This window comes from Schistocerca cancellata, chromosome 1 (assembly GCF_023864275.1).
Source record: "Schistocerca cancellata isolate TAMUIC-IGC-003103 chromosome 1, iqSchCanc2.1, whole genome shotgun sequence".
Classification (NCBI taxonomy): Eukaryota; Metazoa; Arthropoda; class Insecta; order Orthoptera; family Acrididae; genus Schistocerca; species Schistocerca cancellata.
In genome coordinates, this window is record NC_064626.1 from 118219259 (window position 1) to 118244877 (window position 25619).

Genomic DNA, 25619 nt, shown 5'->3' on the forward strand with positions numbered 1-25619 from the left:
TTGTTGTTCTTCAGTCCTGAGACTGGTTTGATGCAGCTCTCCATGCTACTCTATCCTGTGCAAGCTTCTTCGTCTCCCAGTACCTACTGTAGCCTACATCCTTCTGTATCTGCTTAGTATATTCATCTCTTAGTCTCCCTCTACGATTTTTACCCTCCACGCTGCCCTCCAATATTAAATTGGTGATCCCTCGATGTCTCAGCACATGTCCTACCAACCGAACCCTTCTTCTAGTCAAGTTGTGCCAAAAGCTTCTCTTCTCCCCAATTCTATTCAATACCTCCTCATTAGTTATGTGATATACCCATCTAATCTTCAGCATTCTTCTGTAGCACCACATTTCGAAAGCTTCTATTCTCTTCTTGTCCGAACTATTTATCGTCCACGTTTCACTTCCATACATGGCTGCACTCCATACAAATACTTTCAGAAACGCCTTCTGACATTTAAATCTATACTAGATGTTAACAAATTTCTCTTCTTCAGAAACGCTTTCCTTGTCATTGCCATTCTACATTTTATATCTCTCTACTTCGAACATCATCAGTTATTTTGCTCCCCAAATAGCAAAACTCCTTTACTACTTTAAGTGTCTCATTTCCTAATCTAATTCCCTCAGCATCACCCGATTTAATTCGATTACGTTCCATTATACTCGTTTTGCTTTTGTTGATGTTCATCTTATACCCTCCTTTCAAGACACTGTCCATTCCGTTCAGCTGTCTTCCAAGTCTTTTGCTGTCTCTGACAGAATTACGATGTCATCGGCGAACCTCAAAGTTTTTATTTCTTCTCCATAGATTTTAATACCTACTCCGAACTTTTCTTTTGTTTCCTTTATTGCTAGCTCAATATACAGATTGAATAACATCGGGGATAAGCTACAACCCTGTCTCACTCCCTTCCCAACCACTGCTCCCCTTTCATACCCCTCGACTCTTACAACTGTCATCTGCTTTCTGTACAAATTCTAAATAGCCTTTCGCTCTCTGTGTTTTAGCCCTGCCACCTTCAGAATTTGAAAGAGAGTATTCCATTCAACACTGTCAAAAGCTTTCTCTAAAGTCTACAAATGCTAGAAACGTAGGTTTGCCTTTCCTTATTCTTTCTTCTAACATAAGTCGTAGGGTCAGTAGTGCCTCACGTGTTCCAACATTTCTGCGGAATCCAAACTGATCTTCCCCGAGGTCGGCTTCTACCAGTTTTTCCATTCGTCTCTAAGGAATTCGCGTTAGTATTTTGCGGCTGTGACTTATTAAATATCCTTTTACCTATTTGATTTTCACATCTGTCAACACCTGCTTTCTTTGGGATTGGAATTATTATATTCTTCTTGAAGTCTCAGGGTATTTCGCTGTCTCATACAACTTGCTCACCAGATGGTAGAGTTTTGTCAGGACTGGCTCTCCCAAGGCTGTCAGTAGTACTAATGGAATGTTGTCTACTCCGGGGGCCTTGTTTCGACTCAGGTCTTTCAGTGCTCTGTCAAACTCTTCATGCAGTATCGTATCTCCCATTTCATCTTCATCTACATCCTCTTCCATTTCCATAATATTGTCCTCAAGTACATTGCCCTTGTATAGACCCTCTATATACTCCTTCAACCTTTCTGCTTTCCCTTCTTTGCTTAGAACTGGTTTTCCATCAAAGTTCTTGATATTCATGCAAGTGGTTCTCCTTTGTCCAAAGGTCTCTTTAATTTTCCTGTAGGCAGTAACTATCTTACCCCTAGTGAGATAAGCCTCTACATCCTTACATTTGTCCTCTAGCCATCCCTGCTTAGCCATTTTGCACTTCCTGTCGATATCATTTTTGAGACGTTTGTATTCTTTTTTGCCTGCTTCATTTACTGCATTTTTATATTTTCTCCTTTCATCAATTAAATTCAATATTTCTTCCGTTACCCAAGGGTTTCTACTAGCCCTCGTCCTTTTACCTATTTGATCCTCTGCTGCCTTCACTATTTCATCCCTCAAGCTACCCATTCTTCTTATACTGTATTTCTTTCCCCCATTCCTGTCAATTGTTCCCTTATGCTCTCCCTGAAACTCTGTACTACCACTGGTTCTTTCAGTTTATCCAGGTCCCATCTCCTTAAATTCCCGCCTTTTTGCAGTTTCTTCAGTTTTAATCTGCAATTTATAACCAATAGATTGTGGTCAAAACAGTTGACTAAACGAGAGGTTTTGCAGAATCACGAAAATTACAAGTGTGTGAGAATTCTATTATGAATAAAAACTCTGCACTCCAGGGCGGAGGCAAGTGCCCCGTCTTGGCGCCTTCCATCTTCAGTCACCTATGCTACTAATTTTCAATTTTTCATAAGAACCGTATACCAAGCACAAATGAACGGTGAACGAGTAAAAATGAATGGTTCCCGAAAAAGAGCTATCACCAGTGAACTAGTTCCCAAGGGTGAACAAGTTTGCCCATCTCTACTTTGAAGCGTTTATCACTGTGGCAGACAATTCGTTCCACAAGGTTGGCCAAAGTTTCAGCCCCAGGATAAAGTCTTTTACAAAGCCTTTGGCAAGCAACAGCACTGGGAGCATGGAGTCACTACCAAAGTAATCACATGTTCGTCTTATGTTGTTCACGGTTCTGCAGGGCTACTGCGGCGCCACTAACACTAGCGGCGCCGCGCTTATAGGCATGTTAGTAATGCTGCTGCAAAATGTTTGTCCACAGACCCGCATGTCACTGGGGTCCTCATCTGCAGTTACAGCCATCTCTCCACTAATCGCAGCTGGCATCTTCCACAGGGTGCCTGTGGAGATTGGTAGCTGCACGAACCAATGTCCGTGGACGAGCCGCCCCTGGAAGATCACTGCACTGCTCCAGAAGATATCCTTACCATTCAGCTATCCACAGTGTCTGTGGTTGCAGTCTGGTTTTTTGGCTGATGTTCTCGGTCGCCCTTGCAGCGGATGCTGGGGTGTGGGCAGTGAGGCGCCATCGGCTGCAGTTAACCTTTCCCGCCTCCTCATATGCATCCGCCTTCAGTTCTCCCCCTTCCGTCATCATGTGTGTCCGTCCTCAACAACGACGGTGTGGATGTTTGGGGAGGGGGCGGGAGGCGAGAGAATGATGTAGCACGTCCAGAGATCACGATGCCATACCAAGGTTTGAATCACAAATCGCAACCACAGACATTAGGAAGGACTCGCTGCAGTCCACAGCAACGTATGGGAGGCACTCCAGAATACCACGCCCCCTGTCAGCACAGCAGCACCCTTGTGCTGATGTCAATATAATGCCCATCATACAAGAGCTCTGCCACAGTTCAAGACCTCAGCTACGGCAGTCAACATCGTAGTGTGGGACCAACAAATCATTAAAGTTTCAGATGAACGTGTACTGTTGTAAAAGTTGCATTTTGTACTGCAAGAGAATAATTTGTTAATACTAGGCTGTATCAACTTACTACTACCTGTCTTACGCTTCCTTGATTCTGTACTCAGCTCATCCTACAACTTTACCCATCATTATATTGTAACAGACCAATGTGAGTTTCCACACTGCCTTCCTCCTTCCTTACAACCAGCCTCAGAAGGTTAAAATTGATTGTGTCTAGTTTGGCGAAGTGAAAGGGTCACTTTGTGACTCGTCAGTAACTTTGATAATTTTCACACTGTCATTAGGTTGCTGTGGTCATGATCTAGCTGTACCTTGTTCAGATTGTGAATCGTTAAAATTAGTCCTACTATTTTTCTGATTCTACATCTGCAAATGCTGTCCAGTCACAACTGCAGCAGCTGATGGTTGCCAAGAACCTGAATTATTATTTCTCCAATGTCTAGTGAAATTCCTGTCATTATTATTATTGTTGTTGCAGACAAAATTAACGTTACTGTAGCCATTATCATAACCATTCCTATCCCACTTAATATTATGATTACCTGTTCTACTATTATAACCATTATTAGTATTTCCTCCCGAATTTCCATTAGAATAATTATGATTATTACCATTACCGTTATTTCGTTTTGTGTCTTCTTGAATTAAATCTAACGAATCTATGATTGACATAAATTGCTCATGATCTGTGTCTAGTACATACATGAGTTTTTCCTTATATTGATTGTAATTTGGTCTTTAAGATACTATGTGAAATGGGTTCAGCCCAATACCTTGTTTTATTAGTATAATGTTCGAAATACTCTCTCAATGTACCCTTCTTTGCGTTATAGCGCTCTGTACTGTAAACGTACCTCCGTAATTTCTCTTGTTTGCTTGCTGACCAAAATCTTCATATAAACATTCGTTCAAATTCCTTGTACGTAGGTTAATATTCAGCAGCATTATTTGTCCCTAATGCAGCATCCGCCGGTAACGTGAGATACAACGAACTGTATCTTATGGTACTCATTCCATGACCTTCGAAATATATTCCTAAAACTTTTTATAAATACTATCACATATGGAGTCTCCTTTTCGTAATACTATGTCTGAAATTGTTTGCTTTTAATAATACTCTGTTTGAGTTTTAACAAGGATAAAAACGAAACACTCTTTCACTCTATGCCCACCCACCCTCCTAATGTAGTCTCCCGCTGCTCTGCCAGTGGCCCGACCGCACATAGGTGATGCAGTTAGTTAGGCCTCTTGCCACTCCCTGCAGTGCTGGCTCTTGCATGGGACACTGGGACTTCATTGGTGCTCCTGCTGTCACCTCCTACGCCACTACGAGCACCTATTCCACTGATATTGGTGCCACCCTCCCTGCTGCTAGCATTTGTCACCCCTCCCATGTTGCCTGCAGATGTCACTGCTCTCCAGCTCCAGGCCCCTGGCATTGTTTCCAGCATAACGAAACACTCTTTCACATTCCGTTACCGTGCTCTGAATATGGTCTAAACATGGGCTGTTCATTACCATATCTCACTGACTAAAACACATGAGAATCAATTTCACTAGTCTTTGACTCAAAAACACCTTCTGTTCCTTACTGTCTCTGTCAGAATTTCAGCTGCCATTACTTTGCCACTTTGGAATTTCCAATATAACTTTGTCTTCAATTTGTCTGAATTTCATCTTGATTTCTTCTATGTTTTCATGAGCATTTGCATCTGGTTCTTTAACATTTTGAACTGCTGACATGATCTCAGATGTCACTCGCGTGTTCATTTCAGTGCTATTCTTTTCGATCCATTCGGACATCTTGTCCTCCCATTTTTTCGAGTGCTTTGTTAAGTGATCATCCAAATGTTTCTTACGTATTATCTAACTCCAGATTTTCTATTTTCTTGATTTTCTGTTTTCTTGGTAAGAGACTCTACTATTGTCTCTACTTTTGTTTGAGTCTCCTCAAAAAATTCAACTTTTATCTTTAATTGATTTGCATGCCCCAGCAGACCCTTATATTTTTTATTTACTTCACTCACCTTATTATGTATTTATTCTTAGTCGATGAATATTCTTTGATCTCTCTTTGCCTGTTACTTTTCCCTTTCTTTATTCCTTTCTTCAAGCTTTATCGAAACCTAGGTAAAAGGATCGGACATTCTATGTCAGTTCATCACATTTTCTGATTTTGCTGCAACTACCTCTGTTTCTTCAGGTAGTTGAGGCAAAACATATTCAGAAACTAATTCACTATGCCCTGCCCTGTATGCAGAATTACCTGAATCTGATGCCCCAATAATTGTCAGTTTGTTTGTTACTGGCATTGGAAGGTTTTCTATTTCAAGCTCCTCACAATTGGTTAAATTTTCTCATGATCCTAGATCCATTAGTTTGTCTGACTGCATATTTCCTTTTCGTGTTTTTACCATCTCCAGAAAATATTTATTATAATAACTGCAATTGTTACAGTCTTAATCAGAAAACACATCAGCTGGTCTCCCCAACCCAGTCGGCATCATTGGAATTCCATGACATAGCTAATAGCTGAACACAGGCACTCAATGTAACTACTACAAAGAACGCAAGACGTCTGAATACCAACGACCTTCACCTTATTGTAGATGTGGCATGTCACTCGTAAATGAATTTCCCCTCTAACCAAATTTTCTTGAGGCTCCATCAGTCCGCAGTTGAGAACAAACTGAGTATGCAGAGCGGAAAATAATTTACATTTGTCACGTACATATACTATGAGGTAAAGTCCAGCTGTTAACACTTAACTAATGTTCATCGTAACTCTCAGTCCACAGTATTATTAAATTGCAATAGTTACCTTATCTTCTTTGCTGAATTGGGCCCTACGTTGGATAGCAGCATTTATGGCATCTGACGTCACTCGTCTTTTTCGTCGTCAGGGTGCACGTAGCTCATTGTCGTAATGTCTTGCTTCTTGTAGTTTCTTGTGTAATTGTATCTCAGGTATGTGATTACTATGCAGATATCTTGCCAAAGAAGATGTTACAAGCCTAGCCCAGTTAAGAATCTTCATATGTAATCTTTTGTAAGGTTCTAGCCCAGTAAGTGATGGATAATTGTATACATTGAGAGAAACAACACTGTTATTTTTACATAATGTTCTGGCTTTGTCACAGTTGGCAATAATGTTTATGCTAGTATTCTATATCTTTGGCTAAAATGTTCATTCTTATCTATTACGTGAATATAGCTATCATTTGCATAAATTTCTTTTTATCGTAAGGTATTCGACAGGACATTCCAGTCCAGAGATCATAGCCTGATTTGAATGCAATCGATATTACTCAGACAACTGAATGTAGCTCTGCAACATATCATATGATAGCGTGCTAGTTATTTATGAAAAAAAGAAAACTCAGTTTATTAAATCACAGCTATCTTAATGGAAAAACACTTCCCTTGCTATTCTTTATGAAATCTGCCCACATTACTTGAGCAGTTGATTGGGTTTAGTGTCATTCATACACACAAATTAAGAACACTAGCTATACAGTTTGTAAATGAAATGCTGAAACTTCTTTCTTCAACATAGTGTTAGAAAAAGAAAAAATACTATGTACTTTAGCTTCTGTAGCTTATTCTTTCTTAATTATTTTAATTACTCTCTGTTAAATAATATTCAACAAACCTAATTAAAATCATTAATTCATCACAGTGTTCACTGAATTTTCTAACTGAATGGCGGTTTCAGCATGAATGCACACATTTGGGTGGAAGTGGCGCGAGCACTCAGAGGACCTGGCGGACTGTGGTTCCATGTCAGCAGCAGATATGTCAATGCTGGAAACAGTGCCAGGAGCCTGGAGCTGGAGAGCAGTGGCATCTGCAGGCAACATGGGAGGGGTGACAAATGCTAGCGGCAGGGAGGGTGGCACCAATATCAGTGGAATAGGTGCTCGTAGTGGCGTAGGAGGTGACAGCAGGAGCACCAATGAAGTCCCAGTGTCCCATGCAAGAACCAGCACTGCAGGGAGGGGCAAGAGGCCTAACTAACTGCATCACCTATGTGCAGTCGGGCCACTGGCAGAGCAGCGGGAGACTACATTAGGAGGGTGGGTGGGCATAGAGTGCGCATCATGCAGCCCACAGCAAATGGCGATGCCGGTGGAAGAGGCGCCAGTGTGGTTGGCTGCCACGAGGTGTCAGTGTCCAACTGAGGGTGCAGCTTATTGGAACAGCATGCCACAAGGAGCTCGTTGATGCATACTTTAAACATGTGGCACTGCGCTGGCTGTGAACGGTGACTGGAAGCCGACACAGGTGTCATCCAAACCTTCAGGTCCAAATCAGCATGCCAGGCATAAATTGTGATTACATTTGTGTCACTGCATGATGCCTGTCTGGAAGTAGGAGATGTAGCAGCATCTACAGCTGACAGCTGTACGAAAGTTTGGCTGAGCTCTTAGTCTTCAACTGGTGTCATCGTGTAGGAACTGAGAAGAATGTAAGAGCCTCTTCCATTGGGAATTTCGTGACATATTTGCACATCTGCATTTTGAAGGTCTATGCAGAGTGTTCTCTCTTGCCATTCAGTTGGAGATGAAAATGCAGCACCATGATGTGATGGATGCCATTATGGGACGAAAAATCTTTAAAGTTTTAAGCCTCAAATTGAGACCCATTGTCGAAAACTACTGTACAAGGCAAGCCTTCAATAGCAAAAATTTACAAGTGTGCCTTGACCATTGCTTCTGCTGTTAGGCAGACAACGAGCAAAATAAGGGAACTTGGAAAAGGCATCAAAAGCCAACAGCCAAGAAGTGTCCAAAAAAGGTCCAGCAAAATGATTGTATTTGTTCCCAAGGTAGTGTGGGTACTGTCCAAGGGGAAAAAAAGCACGTGGTGCCACCCGCTGATTGGAACAGTGGCAGCATGCTGTGACTATTTGCTCCATCTCATCAATACCAGGCCAGAACAAGTGCACATGTGCCAATTGTTTAATGCAGGAGGTTCTGCAATTACCTATATGTAATAGGGTGAGAACCCCCCTGCATAGAAGTGCAGGAATCAAGACTCAAGGAGCACCTTCTTCCATTGACAAGAGAATGACACCATCCAACTGTGAAAGAGGATGATGGAAAGCATAGAAATTCTGCAATGGGTCAGTTGCCTGGCCCAGAGAACTGTCAGGCCACTCATTTCATGTCATTCACATATCTTATTTAAGCACTGGGTCTGCAGGTACCACTTATGCAATCCTGAAGCTGATAATGGGAAAACCATCAACAGGCTGTTGTACCCCCATGTCAAGTTGGAAACATAATAATTCTTCCTGATAAAACAATGGATCAGGACCAATGGGCAGCTGAGACAATGCATCGGTATTTACGTGTTGCAACATAGGACAGAAATAGATCTCATAATTGTACCTTGAGAAAAAAAAGGCTCAACACTGAAGGTGATCAGCAGTTTTTGCAGGTAAAGCAGTGGAAGTGCAAAATAGGGAAAGTAAATTTATGACCTGTGGCGAAGTGGAATTTTAGTAGTGTATAAAGATACATGAAATTTTCTGACAGCATAAATGATCTCAAGGGCTTCTTTTTTAATGTGTGAATGGTGCTGCTGAGCTTTGCTGAGTGTTTTGCCCAGATTCATATGCATGGCAATGGACTAGAACTGCCCCCACCCTGTATTTGGATATATCTATGGCCAAGAGCAAATTTTTACAAGTTTGGAAGTCCACAATGCAAGGTGCAGAGCATAACTTGTTTTTAAGTTGCCCAAATACTCACACACCACTGACTACTTGAAGGAAATATTTTTATGAAGTAACTGGTACAGAGGGTGAGCTGGACTGGCTGCACCAGGAAGAAAGCTGTGACAGTGAGCTACTTTACTAAGAAATGCCTGCAGTTTCGACAAACTAGACAGATGGGGGAAAGCTGTGATAGTGGCAACATGTTCCTGGGGCCAAACACAAGCACCATGCTATGAAATTTCGTGACTGAAATATTCAATAGAGGCCTGAAAAAAACTGTTTGTTACTGTGATTACACTTAAGGCCTGTGGTGTGCAAACAGAAAAAAGGAATGGAGGTTATGAAAGTGTTCATGATGACAACATTGTCAAGAAAGTTGATACAGCAAGGAACATCAGCCATAAATTGTTCCAAAAAGCATTGAAATATAGCCAGGGCACTATCCAATCCAAACATTAAATGTTGATTTGATAAATACCAAAAGCCAGAACTGACCTAAGGAGAATTTCTTATAAGCATTGTATAAAAGGAATTATGACCTATTGGAGCAGAATTGGTTCCTCATCACCCCAACTCATTAACAGTCAGACATCCTGAAGTTTCTCCATGGCAGTCAAACATCTGGTCACCTGGGATTCGAGAAGACTCTTGGTACCATTGACCCAGTCTCTACCAATCCGATAGACACTATGCAAGCCACTGTAAGGAAGGCCAACGATGGAAGAACATACCACATTTACCTCCAGGGCATCTACTACCAGTCCTACCTTCAACAGTGCCATTCCACCAAACTGGAATCAACTGCTTGTGAGGATTTCCATAGTCAACAAATGGGAATCGGTGGATAATAGTCTGCACTGACTACCTCACCGACTATTGGGTCACTAATGCTGTGCCAGATACTGAAGCTCTGGAAATTGTAAATATCCTTCTAGAAGACATCATTTTCATGTATGAATTACCCTGTGTGATTATTAGAGGTAATTTCAAAAATGTCTCCCACCCACAGATGAATGATGTAACAGAACAGTTTAACAAGACTCTGACAGATATGCTCTCAGCATATGTTTTAAACACAGAGATTCAGACATAATACTACACATCATGACATTCACATATAACATAATGAAGCAAGACACTACAGGCTTCACACCATTCTTTCTGTTTCACAGTTACAAGACCAAATTGACAGTGGATACGCTGTGCCCATGTCAATTGGCTGACACTGAGGATGTCTAAAGGAAAATTTTCATCAGTAGGACCAAAGAAGCAAGAAGTTGACTCACATATTGAATCTGGATGCCCAGGAGGCAGTCCAAAAGTGCTACATTATCAAGTACCAACCAGTGAGACACAGCCCAAGAGATGGTTTGGATTTTTACACCTGTGCAGAAAGTAGGATTATCAGAAAAGTTACTAAAGTGCTACTTTAGGCTGTACCTTATACTTCACCACCTGTTGGATGACACATACAAAGTCAAGGACTATGATCCTTCATCAAGAAAACAAAAGTGCAGGGATGTCATCCATTTCCTCTGTATAAAGCCCTATCCCCACTACAGTCATGAGGCACAGATCAGTGATGGGATGTTCAAGGAAACTTATGACCCACTTGACATTTGCAAAGCTTCAGTGCTCATCATAGTGTAGAGGATGTAACAACAAGACCAAAGCACGAGGATACACAAGTGCTCCCATACAGCGGACACCAAAGTTCTGGATCTAGGGTGCAGTAGACAGTTCCAAGGAGAATTGCAGGGGCACAGTGCCATGAGTAAGGGAGCGAACAGTGTAGTGTAGAGGTTAGCATTGCTAGTTGTTGTACTGTTGCTCACCAGCTCAAACCTGGGTATTATTATTTATAGTATCTGGACTTTTCTTGAAATTTCTTAAGTTTGTATATTCTGCAATATTCAATGTTTTATGAATACCAGCATTCTAGAATACTCAATATTTGTATGAATACGGTAGCTGCACACTCTGTCAAGGAGTTCACTTCTGTACTGGCTGTACATTGATGGCAACAATAAACATGCTTTCGCTTTTAGGTGTTGTACCGTACTGATGACTCTACCTTCTCATTTGGACTTGATTGTGATTCTTGCATTAAAAAAATGCAAGAATAAAACTGAAATAATTGTTTGTGGTTTTTTATTTTTATTTTTTTATTAGCATTTTCAATATTGCTTCTCACACCATCAGATCATATAAACAGCAAGCTAAATAAATTATCTACAAAAAAATAAAGATTACTATGTTGATAGTTTAATAATCAGATATCACAAGAGACACAAGAATGTCAAGTACGTACTGCTGTGCTGCAAGATTACACAATATCGTTCCTCAGTATAACCCAATTTGAAAGTATAGTTTTGTTCTTCAATATGCTAATGCAACATCTCAATTTTTCACTAATATTGCAAGAAAAGATGGTATGCATATTGCTTCCATGCCATGTTTAGTAAATAATGATAGAAACACCTACTTTTGTAATTGTAAACAAATGCTTGTTTTGCAGTTTTGTTAAGCCATCCACAAAAAAGGTCATTAAATTCATACACTATAGATTAATAAATTTGCAAAATAAATTCTGTGTAATGGAATAGGACTGCCTCTGAACTGTCTCCAAACTTGACATCCGCAGTAGTTAGAATGGGGTGTTGGTTCCCTGTCTACAGTTGAACAAGGAACTCGCATACCCTCCAATGTGTCCATGCTTTCAATCTTGTTAATGCATGCATGCTTTCAATCTTGTTAATGCATTATTTCAATAATCTTTGAAATTTTTCAAATAATTTTCATTGTAATACAAAACTGTTGTTAGTGAATGATCCACTAATAAAATTGGGTCAGTGGGTATCGTCCATCATGAATCTATAAAGATAATTGGTACTGGTACTACTGCTGTGAACAGCTGAAAAAAAGTGGAAGCTATACTCATTGTTCTTTTTGATGGCACACAGCTCTTCTGTATGATTAAGTGATGGTGTATCCTCTGGGGTATCACATCTGGGGATAAAATAGTACCATATCTGGATCTCCAGAGTGGAGACCACTCAGGAGGACATTACCACCAGGAAAGATAAAACTGGCATTCTAAAGGTCAGATCATGAAATGTTAGACTCCTTAATTGGACAGGGAGATTAGAGAAATTAAAAAAGAAAATGAATAGTCTGAATTTAGGTATAATGGGAATTTATGAAGAGCCATGGCAGGAAGGATAGGACTTCTGGTCAGATGAGTACAAAGTTATAAATTCAAAAACAAACAAGCATAATATAGGACCAGGTGTGTTGACAAATAAGGAAACGTGAATAAGGGTAAGATACTGTGAACAACCTAGTGAACACAGTATTGGAACAAAGATAAACACAAAGCCAACACTCACTACAGCAGTACAAATTTGTTTGCCAACTTGATTCACAAAGCCAACACTCACTACAGCAGTACAAATTTGTTTGCCAACTTGATTCCATCACTTGATTGAAACAATCTATGATGAGAAAAAGAAATAATTCAGACAGGTAAGAGAAAGGAAAATTTAATAGTGATGGAAGGGAGGAAACATTGTAGGAGAATATGGGTTGGGGGAAAGGACTGAAAGAGGAAACAACCTGGTATAATTTTGCAAAGAGCATACCTCAATCATTGTTAACACTTGGTTTAAAAGGCATGTGGGAAGTTTGTAAACATGGAAAGGACCTGGAGACACAGGAAGATTTCAGATTGATTACATAATTGTAAAGCATAGATTTTGAAGCCGGATTTTAAAATTTAAGGCAATTCCAGTGACAGATGTGGACTCTGACCTCAATTTATTGGTTATCATCTGAAGATTAATATTTAAGAAGCTGCAGAAAGGTAGGAAATTAAGAAGATGGGACCTGAATAAGTTGAAAGAACCAAAGATTACTGACATTTTTAGTGGGAGCATTAGGCAATATTTCACTGGTAGAGGAGAAGATGTACAGTAGGAGATGAATAAGTAGTTTCGAGAGATGAAATAGTGAAGGCAACAGATGATCAAATAAGTAAAAATACAAGGCCCAGTAAGACAGGAAATACTGAATTGAACTGAAGAAAGGAGAAAATACAATAATGCAGCAAGTGAAGTAGATTAAAGGGAATAGAGATGCCTAAAGTAAGGGACTGGCAGGAAGTGCAAAATGGTTAATGAGGAATGGGCAGAGCACAAACGCAATGCCATAGAAACATGTGTAACTAGGTAAAAAGATAGATACCACCTTCAGAGAAAAGAGAAGCAACTGTTTGAATATCAAGAGCTCAGATGTCAGCCAGTACTAAGCAATAAAAGAAAATGTGAAAGGTGGAAGGAATACATAGATGAGCTCTACAGTGAGAAGATGAATTGGTTTAAGGTGAGAGATATAATACTGTGAGAGGTATTTATTTAATTGGATAGTTTCTATCCATCCAATTAAATAATTTTGTCAATAATTGATTGTTTTCATTGTTATGTGAGAGGAGTTTGATAGAGCACTGAAATATCTATGTCGAAACAAGGCCCTTGGAGTGGCCAACATTCCCTCAGAATTATTGAAACCCTTGGGAGAGCCATCCATGACAAAACTGTTTCACCTGGTGTAAGATATATTGAACATACCAGACATTATGAAGAATATAGTAATTACAACTCCAAAGAAAGCAGGTGCTGATAGATATGAATATTACTGAATATCAGTGTAATAAGTCTTTGTTGCAAAATACTGACAACACAGTACAGAAGAATGGAAAAACTGGTAGAAGCCAACCTCATTGAAGATCAGTTTGGGTTCCAGAGAAGTGTAGGAACATAGAAGGCAATACTGGCTCTATGGCTTACCTTGTAAGATTAGTTACAGAAAGGCAAACCTATGTTTGTAACATTTGTAGTCTTAGAGAAAGCTTTTGACAGTGATGACTGGAATACATTTTTTGAAACTGTGAAGGTGGCAGGTGCAAAATACATGGAGTGGAAGGTTATGTACAGCTTTTACAGAAACCGGACTGCAATTTATAATAGTTGCAGAACGTTAAAGGTAAGCAGTAGCTGAGAAAGAAGTGAGACGGGGCTATAGGCTATCCCTGATGTTGTCTAATCTGTACACTGAACAATCAGTCAAATAAATGGACAAGCTTGGACAAGGAATTAAAGTTAAAAGAGAAGAAATAAAAATGTTGAGGTTTACTGATGACGCTGTAGTTCTGTCAGAGACAGTAAATGACTTGAAAGAGCAGTTAAATGAAATGGATGTTGTTGTTGTTGTGGTCTTCAGTCCTGAGACTGGTTTGATGCAGCTCTCCATGCTACTCTATCCTGTGCAAGTGTCTTCATCTCCAAGTACTTACTGCAACCTACATCCTTCTGAATCTGCTTAGTGTATTCATCTCTTGGTCTCCCTCTACGATTTTTACACTCCACGCTGTCCTCCAATGCTAAATTTGTGATCCCTTGTTGCCTCAGAACATGTCCTACCAACCAGTCCCTTCTTCTTGTCAAGTTGTGCCACAAACTCCTCTTCTCCCCAATTCTATTCAATACCTTCTCATTAGTTATGTGATCTACCCATCTAATCTTTAGCATTCTTCTGTAGCACCACATTTCAAAAACTTCTATTCTCTTCTTGTCCAAACTATTTATCGTCCATGTTTCACTTCCATACATGGCTACACTCCATACAAATACTTTCAGAAACGCCTTCTGACACTTAAATCTATATTCGATGTAAACAAATGTATCTTCTTCAGAAACTCTTTCCTTGCCATTGTCAGTCTACATATTATATCCTCTCTACTTCGACCATCATCAGTTATTTTGAAATAGCAAAACTCCTTTACTACTTTAAGTGTCTCATTTTCTAAGCTAATTCCCTCAGCATCCCACGACTTAATTTGACTACATTCCATTATCCTCATTTTGCTTTTGTTGATGTTCATCTTACATCCTCCTTTCAAGACACTCTCCATTCCGTTCAACTGCTCTTCCAAGACCTTTGCTGTCTCTGACAGAATTACAATGTCATCGGCGAACCTCAAAGTTTTTACTTCTTCTCCATGAATTTTAATGCCTACTCCGAATTTTTCTTTTGTTTCCTTTACTGCTTGCTCAATATACAGATTGAATAACATCGGGGAGAGGCTACAACCCTGTCTTACTCCTTTCCCAACCACTGCTTCCCTTTCATGCCCCTCGACTCTTATAACTGCCATCTGGTTTCTGTACAAACTGTAAATAGCTTTTCACTCCCTGTATTTTACCCCTGCCACCTTCAGAATTTGAAAGAGAGTATTCCAGTTAACATTGTCAAAAGCTTTCTCTAAGTCTACAAATGCTAGAAACATAGGTTTGCCTTATCTTAATCTTTCTTCTAAGATAAGTCGTAGGGTCAGTATTGCCTCACATGTTCCAACATTTCTACGTAATCCAAACTGATCTTCCCCGAGGTCGGCTTCTACCAGTTTTTCCATTCATCTCTAAAGAATTCATGTTAGTATTTTGCAGCTGTGACTTATTAAACTGTTAGTTTGGTAATTTTCACATCTGTCAACACCTGCTGTCTTTGGGATTGGAATTATTATATTCTTCTTGAAGCCTGAGGGTATTTCGCCTGTCTCATATATCTTGCTCACCAGATGGTAGAGTTTTGTCAGGACTGTCTCTCCCAAGGCCGTCAGGAGTTCCAATGGAATGTTGTCTACTCCTGGGGCCTTGTTTCGACTCAGGTCTTTCAGTGCTCTGTCAAACTCTTCACGCAGTATTGTATCTCCCATTTCATCTTCAACTACATCCTCTTCGATTTCCATAATATTGTCCTCAAGTACATCGCCCTTGTATAGACCCTCTATATACTCCTTCCGCCTTTCTGCTTTCCCTTCTTTGCTTAGAACTGGGTTTCCATCTGAGCTCTTGATATTCATACAAGTGGCTCTCTTTTCTCCAAAGGTCTCTTTAATTTTCCTGTAGGCAGTATCTATCTTACCCCTAGTGAGATAAGCCTCTACATCCTTACATTTGTCCTATAGCCATCCCTGCTTAGCCATTTTGCACTTCTTGTTGATCTCATTTTTGAGATGTTTGTATTCCTTTTTGCCTGCTTCATTTACTGCGTTTTTATATTTTCTCCTTTCATCAATTAAATTCAAGATTTCTTCTGTTACCCAAGGATTTCAGCTAGCCCTCATCTTTTTACCTACTTCATCCTCTGCTGCCTTCACTACTTCATCCCTCAGAGCTACCCATTCTTCTTCTACTGTATTTCTGTCCCCCATTCCAGTCAATTGTTCCCTTATGCTCTTCCTGAAACTCTGTACAACCTCTGGTTCTTTCAGTTTATCTAGGCCCCATCTCCTTAAATTCCCACCTTTTTGCCAGATTTAAGCTACAGTTCATATTCAATAGATTGTGGTCAGAGTCCACATCTGCCCCTGGAAATGTCTTACAATTTAAAACCTGGTTCCTAAATCTCTGTCTTGCCATTATATAATCTATCCGATACCTTCTAGTATCTCCAGGATTCTTCCATGTATATAACCTTCTTTTATGATTCTTGAACCAAGTGTTAGCTATGATTAAGTTATGCTCTGTGCAAAGTTCTACCAGATGGCTTCCTCTTTCATTTCTCTTCCCCAATCCATATTTACCCACTATGTTTCCTTCTCTCCCTATTCCTACTCTCGAATTCCAGTCACCCATGACTATTAAATTTTCGTCTCCATTCACTACCTGAATAATTTCTTTTATCTCATCATACATTTCTTCAATTTCTTCATCATCTGCAGAGCTAGTTGGCATATAAACTTGTACTACTGTAGTAGGTGTGGGCTTCGTGTCTATCTTGGCCACAATAATACATTCACTATGCTGTTTGTAGTAGCTTACCCGCACTCCTATTTTTTTAATCATTACTAATCCTACTCCTGCATTACCCCTATTTGATTTTGTATTTATAGCCCTGTGTTCACCTGACCAAAAGCCTTGTTCCTCCTGCCACCGAACTTCACTAATTCCCACTATATCTAACTCTAACCTATCCATTTCCCATTTAAAATTTTCTAAACTATCTGCCCGATTAAGGGATCTGACATTCCACGTTCCGACCTGTTGAATGCCAGTTTTCTTTCTCCTGATAACGATGTCCTCTTGAGTAGTCCCTGCCCAGAGATCCAAATGGGGGACAATTTTACCTCCGGACTATTTTACCCAAGAGGACACCATCATCATTTAACCACACAGTAAAGCTGCATGCCCTCGGGAAAAATTACGGCTGTAGTTTCCCCTTGCTTTCAGCCGTTCGCAGTACCAGCACAGCAAGGCCGTTTTGGCTAGTGTTACAAGGCCAGATCAGTCAATCATCCAGACTGTTGCCCCTGCAACTACTGAAAAGGCTGCTGCCCCTCTTCAGGAGCCATACGTTTGTCTGGTCTCTCAACAGATACCTCTCCATTGTGGTTGCGCCTACGGTACAGCCATCTGTATCGCTGAGGCACGCAAGCCTCCCCACCAACAGCAAGGTCCATGGTTCATGGGGGAAGATTAAATGGATAGTGTCTTGAAAAAAGGTCATAAGATGAGCATCAACAAAAATAGAATGCAGATAATGGAATGTAGTTGAATTGTGTACAATATCAACAGAGTGAACTGCCTGTTAGCACACATACCATTGTTTGAGAATAATTGCATTTCCTATGATAGCTTCGCTGCTAACTTATGCTATTGTTTTGCTGCTACATGCCCATTTGTAGTCACAAAACTTACACACACAAAAAATATAAACAAAAGTATCTGAATAAATAATAGTGTAATTGAAGCAAGGGAAAGATTAAAATTACTCTGCAGTGCAATATTGAATAGCGTAATTTTAAAGGCAACCCTGAGCATTGCATATATCTAGCCACCAAAAATTGCAAAACAATAATGAACATCATTAGCTCTATAAAATCTTCCAGTTCTGCAGGGCATCATGACCTCAATATTAATGTATTAAAAGACTGTAGACAAAACATCCCTGTAACTCTTTACTGGCTGTAAATAAGAGAATCAGGCATCTTTGCAGACAGACTAAAAACAGCCCAGGTAACACCAATCTTTAAAAAGGTGACAAATACAAAATCAATAACTACAGACAAATGTCAATACTTCCTGTTGTTTCCAAAATAGTTGACAATCATGCATAACAGAATTATAAACTTTCTCCATAAGCACAACCTAATGTTTGAAAATCAAAATGGATTCTTAAAATGTAAATCAACTAGCATGGCAGCTGCTGGGGATAAGTGGCATCGAGTACAAGCAACATGTTACGAGTATATACCTCAATGTTGAGAAAGCTTTTGACTTTGAATGCTACTATCCTGTTAGATGAGCTATGGAACATTGGCATTAAAGGCGCTGCTCATGACCTAATAAAGTCTTAAATCAGTAAGTGTAAACAGTTTGTCATGTTTATACTGAAAGTGGTGTTCACAAATCCAAAATCACAAATACAAAATATGGAGTTCTGCAGGACTCGGATTGGCTCCTCTTCTGTTCTTGATTTTTGCACTAAAAGTTTCAAAGTAGTTCTATATGCAGATGATACATCTATTGTGTGTAAAAAGGAAACAGTTACTGAATGAGAGACCCATTGTAATAATGTGACAAATGAAATTGTTTAATACTTTAATGCCAGACATTTAAATGTAGTCACCAGGAAAATGTTTTTCATTGAGTTCAACAACATTGGTTTTAATGATGAAATTAAACTATGTGTAGGCAATGAATTAGTAAAAAAAGAGTTTAGTGTAAAATTTATAGTTTAACAATTCAAAGCAATCTAAAATGGGACACACATGTTGACACTCTAGCATGTAAGTTGTTTAAGAATACATCTGCAGTTAATTTGATTTTGCAAGTTGTGTGAAGGCACTGTTGTTCTAAAGACTGCATACCATGCCTCAATCTCCTCTCACTTGTATTATTGAATAGAAATTTGGGAGCAACAATTAAAGCAAATCTATTGTTCTTAAAAAATAGTGTTATAAGAATCATCTGTGTTGCAAAACATAAGGAATCATGCTGTGGACTGTTTCCAAAAACTGGTGGGCACACTGCAGTAAACATGTACATTCTGAAAGCCATATTATGAGTTAAAAGAATGGATACCAACATGTGTTCTGATTTGCATCAGTACAATAACAGAAATAAAGAAAATTTTTTCATCAGCAGTCACAGAACAGGACTCTGTGAACTACATGTGGGTTCAAAATTAGCCAATGCACTGCCCAGCACGGTTACGACCCTTCTCACAATGAAGCTTAAATTTCATATGAGGAAACTGCTGCTACAAAATTCCTTTTACACATTAGAAGAATATCACATTTACATGCATAATAAGAAGTGCTTTGAAAACAATATGTAAATTGTTTTAAACAAACCATTTTATTTGTAATCTAATCATTTTGTTAGTCGATGATATGTTCATAAGAATGTATTACTGTGTTCTGTATCAAGAACTGTGATCTGTTTTTTTACATATGCAATGAGTCATTGATTATTGAATAAAGTAATATATTTATTGTCATTGTTATTATTATTATAGATAATTGTACAGGGATTAGATTAGGAAATGAAATGCTAAAAGTAGTAGAGGAGTTTTGCTATTTGGGAAGTAAAATAATTGATGATGGCCAAAGAAGAAAGGATGTAAAAATGTAGACTGGTCATACCATGGAAAGCATTTTTGAAAAAGAGGAATACTTTAACATGAAATATGAATTTAAATGCTAAGAAGTCTTTTCTGAAGTTTCTGGAGTTTAGACCTGTACAGGACTGAAACGTGGATGATTAGGTGCTCAGAGAGGAAGAGAATAGAAGTTTTTGAAATGTGGTGCTATAAAGAAAACTGTGTATTAGATGGGTAGATCACATAACTGATGAAGAGGTACTGAATCATCCCGGGAAGAAAATAAATTTATGACACTATTTCACTAAACCACCCCCATGAACCATGGACGTTGCCATTGGTGGGGAGGCTTGTGTGCCTCAGCGATACAGATGGCCGTACCGTAGGTGCAGCCACAACGGAGAGGTATCTGTTGAGAGGTCAGACAAACGTGTGGTTCCTGAAGAGGTGCAGCAGCCTTTTCAGTAGTTCCACGGGCAACAGTCTGGATGATTGACTGATCTGGCCTTGTAACACTAGCCAAAACGGTCTTGCTGTGCTGGTACTGCGAACGGCTGAAAGCAAGGGGAAACTACAGCCGTAATTTTTCCCAAGGGCATGCAGCTTTACTATATGGTTAAATGATGATGGCGTCATCTTGGGTAAAATATTCCGGAGGTAAAATAGTCCCCCATTCGGATCTCCAGGCGGGGACTACTCAGGAGGACTTCGTTATCAGGAGAAAGAAAACTGGCGTTCTATGGATCGGAGCGTGGAATGTCAGATCCCTTAATTGAACAGGTAGGTTAGAAAATTTAAAATGAGAAATGGATAGCTTGAAGTTAGATATAGTGGGAATTAGTGAAGTTTGGTGGCAGGAGGAACAAGACTTTTGGTCAGGTGAATACAGGGTTACAAATACAAAATCAAATAGGGGTAATGTAGGAGTAGGTTTAATAATGAATAAAAAAATAGTAGTGCGGGTAAGCTACTACCAACAGCATACTGAACGCATTATTGTGGCCAAGATAGACATGAAGCCAACGCGTACTACAGTAGTACAAGTTTATATGCCAACTAGCTCTGCAGATGATGAAGAAATTGAAGAAATGTATGATGAGATAAAAGAAATTATTCAGGTAGTGAATGGAGACGAAAATTTAATAGTCATGGGTGACTGGAATTCGAGAGTAGGAATAGGGAGAGAAGGAAACATAGTGGGTAAATATGGATTGGGGAAGAGAAATGAAAGAGGAAGCCATCTGGTAGAACTTTGCACAGAGCATAACTTAATCATAGCTAACACTTGGTTCAAGAATCATAAAAGAAGGTTATATACATGGAAGAATCCTGGAGATACTAGAAGGTATCGGATAGATTATATAATGGCAAGACAGAGATTTAGGAACCAGGTTTTAAATTGTAAGACATTTCCAGGGGCAGATGTGGACTCTGACCACAATCTATTGAATATGAACTGTAGCTTAAATCTGGCAAAAAGGTGGGAATTTAAGGAGATGGGGCCTAGATAAACTGAAAGAACCAGAGGTTGTACAGAGTTTCAGGAAGAGCATAAGGGAACAGTTGACAGGAATGGGGGAAAGAAATACAGTAGAAGAAGAATGGGTAGCTCTGAGGGATGAAGTAGTGAAGGCAGCAGAGGATGAAGTAGGTAAAAAGACAAGGGCTAGCTGAAATCCTTGGGTAACAGAATAAATCTTGAATTTAATTGATGAAAGGAGAAAATATAAAAACACAGTAAATGAAGCAGTCGAAAAGGAATACAAACGTCTCAAAAATGAGATCAACAAGAAGTGTAAAATGGCTAAGCAGGGATGGCTAGAGGGCAAATGTAAGGATGTAGAGGCTTATCTCACTAGGGGTAAGATAGATACTGCCTACAGGAAAATTAAAGAGACCTTTGGAGAAAAGAGAGCCACTTGTATGAATATCAAGAGCTCAGATGGCAACCCAGTTCAAATCAAAGTAGGGAAAGCAGAAAGGCGGAAGGAGTATATAGAGGGCCTATACAAGGGCGATGTACTTGAGGACAATATTTTGGAAATGGAAGAGGATGTAGATGAAGATGAAATGGGAGATACGATACTGCATGAAGAGTTTGACAGAGCACTGAAAGACCTGAGTCGAAACAAGGCCCCGGGAGTAGACAACATTCCATTGGAACTCCTGACGGCCTTGGGAGAGACAGTCGTGACAAAACTCTACCATCTGGTGAGCAAGATGTATGAGACAGGCAAAATACCCTCAGACTTCAAGAAGAATATAATAATTCCAATCCCAAAGAAAGCAGGTGTTAACAGATGTGAAAATTATCGAACAATCAGTTTAATAAGCCACAGCTGCAAAATACTAACGAGAATTCTTTACAGACAAATGGAAAAGCTTGTAGAAGCTGACATTGGGGAAGATCAGTTTGGATTCTGCAGAAATGTTGGAACACGTGAGGTAATACTGACCCTACGACTTATCTTAGAAAATAAATTAAGGATAGGCAAACCTACATTTCTAGCATTTGTAGACTTAGAGAAAGCTTATGACAATGTTGACTGGAATACTCTCCTTCAAATTCTAAAGGTGGCAGGGGTAAAATACAGGGAGTGAAATGCTATTTACAATTTGTACAGAAACCAGATGGCAATTATAAGAGTCGAGGAGCATGAAAGGGAAGCAGTGATTGGGAAGGGAGTGAGACAGGGTTGTAGCCTTTCCCCGATATTATTCAATCTTTATATTGAGCAAGCAGTAAAGGAAACAAATGAAAAATTTGGAGTAGGTATTAAAATCCATGGAGAAGAAATAAAAACGTTGAGGTTTGTCGATGACATTGTAGTTCTGTCAGAGACAGCAAAGGACTTGGAAGAGCAGTTGAACAGAATGGACAGTGTCTTGAAAGGAGGATATAGGATGAACATCAACAAAAGCAAAACGAGGATAATGGAATTAGTCGAATTAAGTCGGGGGATGCTGAGGGAATTATATTAGGAAATGAGACACTTAAAGTAGTAAAGGAGTTTTGCTATTTGGGGAGCAAAATAACTGATGATGGTCGAAGTGGAGAGGATATAAAATGGAGACTGGCAATGGCAAGGAAAGCGTTTCTGAAGAAGAGAAATTTGTTAACATCTAGTATAGATTTAAGTGTCAGGAAGTCGTTTCTGAAAGTATTTGTATGGAGTGTAGCCATGTATGGAAGTGAAACATGTACGGTAAATAGTTTGGACAAGAAGAGAATAGAAGTTTTTGAAATGTGGTGCTACAGAAGAATGCTGAAGATTAGATGGGTAGATCACAAAACTAATGAGAAGGTATTGAATAGGATTGGGGAGAAGAGGAGTTTGTGGCACAACTTGACTAGAAGAAGGGACCGGTTGGTAGGACATGTTCTGAGGCATCAAGGGATCACCAATTTAGTACTGGAGGGCAGCGTGGAGGGTAAAAATCGTAGAGGGAGACCAAGAGATGAATACACTAAGCAGATTCAGAAGAATGTAGGTTGCAGTACGTACTGGAAGGTGAAGAAGCTTGCACAGGATAGAGTAGCATGGAGAGCTGCATCAAACCAGTCTCAGGACTGAAGACAACAACAACAACAACATTTCACTAAAAGAAGGGATCAGTTGATGAGATACACTCTGAAGCATCAAGGAGTTCGCAGTGTGGAACTGCATGGAATTGTGTGTGGTAAAAGCTGTAGAGGTATACATGGGATGAGTACAGTGAGCAGTTATACAAGTATGTCTGTCAACAGTATGGTATTTAGAATTTCATCCCCTGAAGGTAAATACTGACCAGCCGTTTCATTTCCCTGTAATTCTATCATTACAATTCTTTCACCACCCATTCCTCAGTAAAAAGCAAAATACACTTTTTTGACACCTAAAGAACACCAATTCAGTGATTTTGTTGTACTTACTTACATAATTATACAGAAAATAATGTCACTCTACTTCTTTAGTGTGTATCCTGCTCCACTTTCCTCTCTCTGTCTCTATCTGTACACATGGCTCCTTTAACATTTGGGTTATCTGTTGGTGATACTTATGCTGACAATGTATGTATACTAAGTGTGATGAACAGGTAAAAACTATAAATTGACAAGAACATTTCACAGAGTCTGCCAAGTGATGGAGGGTCTATAATCACAAGAATTGTCTTATGGTGCTATGGTACATACTGTAAAACCATGAATGTAACTGTGAAACCACGAATGTAAATACAGTGAAACCTCTTTATAACATTCCTCCATATAATGTTTTCCTCTATATTACATACATTTTTTTCGGTCCCGACAAAAAGCCCGTATAAACATTGGTTATGAACTGCAGATTGAAACTGAAGAAACTGCAAAAAGGTGGGAATTTAAGGAGATGGGACCTGGATAAACTGAAAGAACCAGAGGTTGTAGAGAGTTTCAGGGAGAGCATAAGGGAACAATTGACAGGAATGGGGGAAAGAAATACAGTAGAAGAAGAATGGGTAGCTCTGAGGGATGAAGTAGTGAAGGCAGCAGAGGATCAAGTAGGTAAAAAGACGAGGGCTAATAGAAATCCTTGGGTAAGAGAAGAAATATTGAATTTAATTGATGAAAGGAGAAAATATAAAAATGCAGTAAATGAAGCAGGCAAAAAGGAATACAAACGTCTCAAAAATGATATCGACAGGAAGTGCAAAATGGCTAAGCAGGGATGGCTAGAGGACAAATGTAAGGATGTAGAGGCATGTCTCACTAGGGGTAAGATAGATACTGCCTACAGGAAAATTAAAGAGACCTTTGGAGAGAAGAGAACCACTTGTATGAATATCAAGAGCTCAGATGGCAACCCAGTTCTAAGCAAAGAAGGGAAGGCAGAAAGGTGGAAGGAGTATATAAAGGGTTTATACAAGGGCGATGTACTTGAGGACAATATTATGGAAATGGAAGAGGATGTAGATGAAGACGAAATGGGAGATAAGATACTGCATGAAGAGTTTGACAGAGCACTGAAAGACCTGAGTCGAAACAAGGCCCCGGGAGTAGACAACATTCCATTTGAACTACTGATGGCCTCGGGAGAGCCAGTCATGACAAAACTCTACCATCTGGTGAGCACGATGTATGAGACAGGCGAAATACCCTCAGACTTCAAGAAGAATATAATAATTCCAATCCCAAAGAAAGCAGGTGTTGACAGATGTGAAAATTACCGAACTATCAGTTTAATAAGTCACAGCTGCAAAATACTAACGCGAATTCTTTACAGACGAATGGAAAAACTGGTAGAAGCCGACCTCGGGGAAGATCAGTTTGGATTCCGTAGAAATGTTGGAACACGTGAGGCAATACTGACATTACGACTTATCTTAGAAGAAAGATTAAGATAAGGCAAACCTATGTTTCTAGCATTTGTAGACTTAGAGAAAGCTTTTGACAATGTTAACTGGAATACTCTCTTTCAAATTCTGAAGGTGGCAGGGGTAAAATACAGGGAGTGAAAAGCTATTTACAGTTTGTACAGAAACCAGATGGCAGTTATAAGAGTCGAGGGGCATGAAAGGGAAGCAGTGGTTGGGAAAGGAGTAAGACAGGGTTGTAGCCTCTCCCCGATGTTATTCAATCTGTATATTGAGCAAGCAGTAAAGGAAACAAAAGAAAAATTCGGAGTAGGCATTAAAATTCATGGAGAAGAAGTAAAAACTTTGAGGTTCGCCGATGACATTGTAATTCTGTCAGAGACAGCAAAGGACTTGGAAGAGCAGTTGAACGGAATGGACAGTGTCTGGAAAGGAGGATATAAGATGAACATCAACAAAAGCAAAACGAGGATAATGGAATGTAGTCAAATTAAATCGGGTGATGCTGAGGGAATTAGATTAGGAAATGAGACATTTAAAGTAGTAA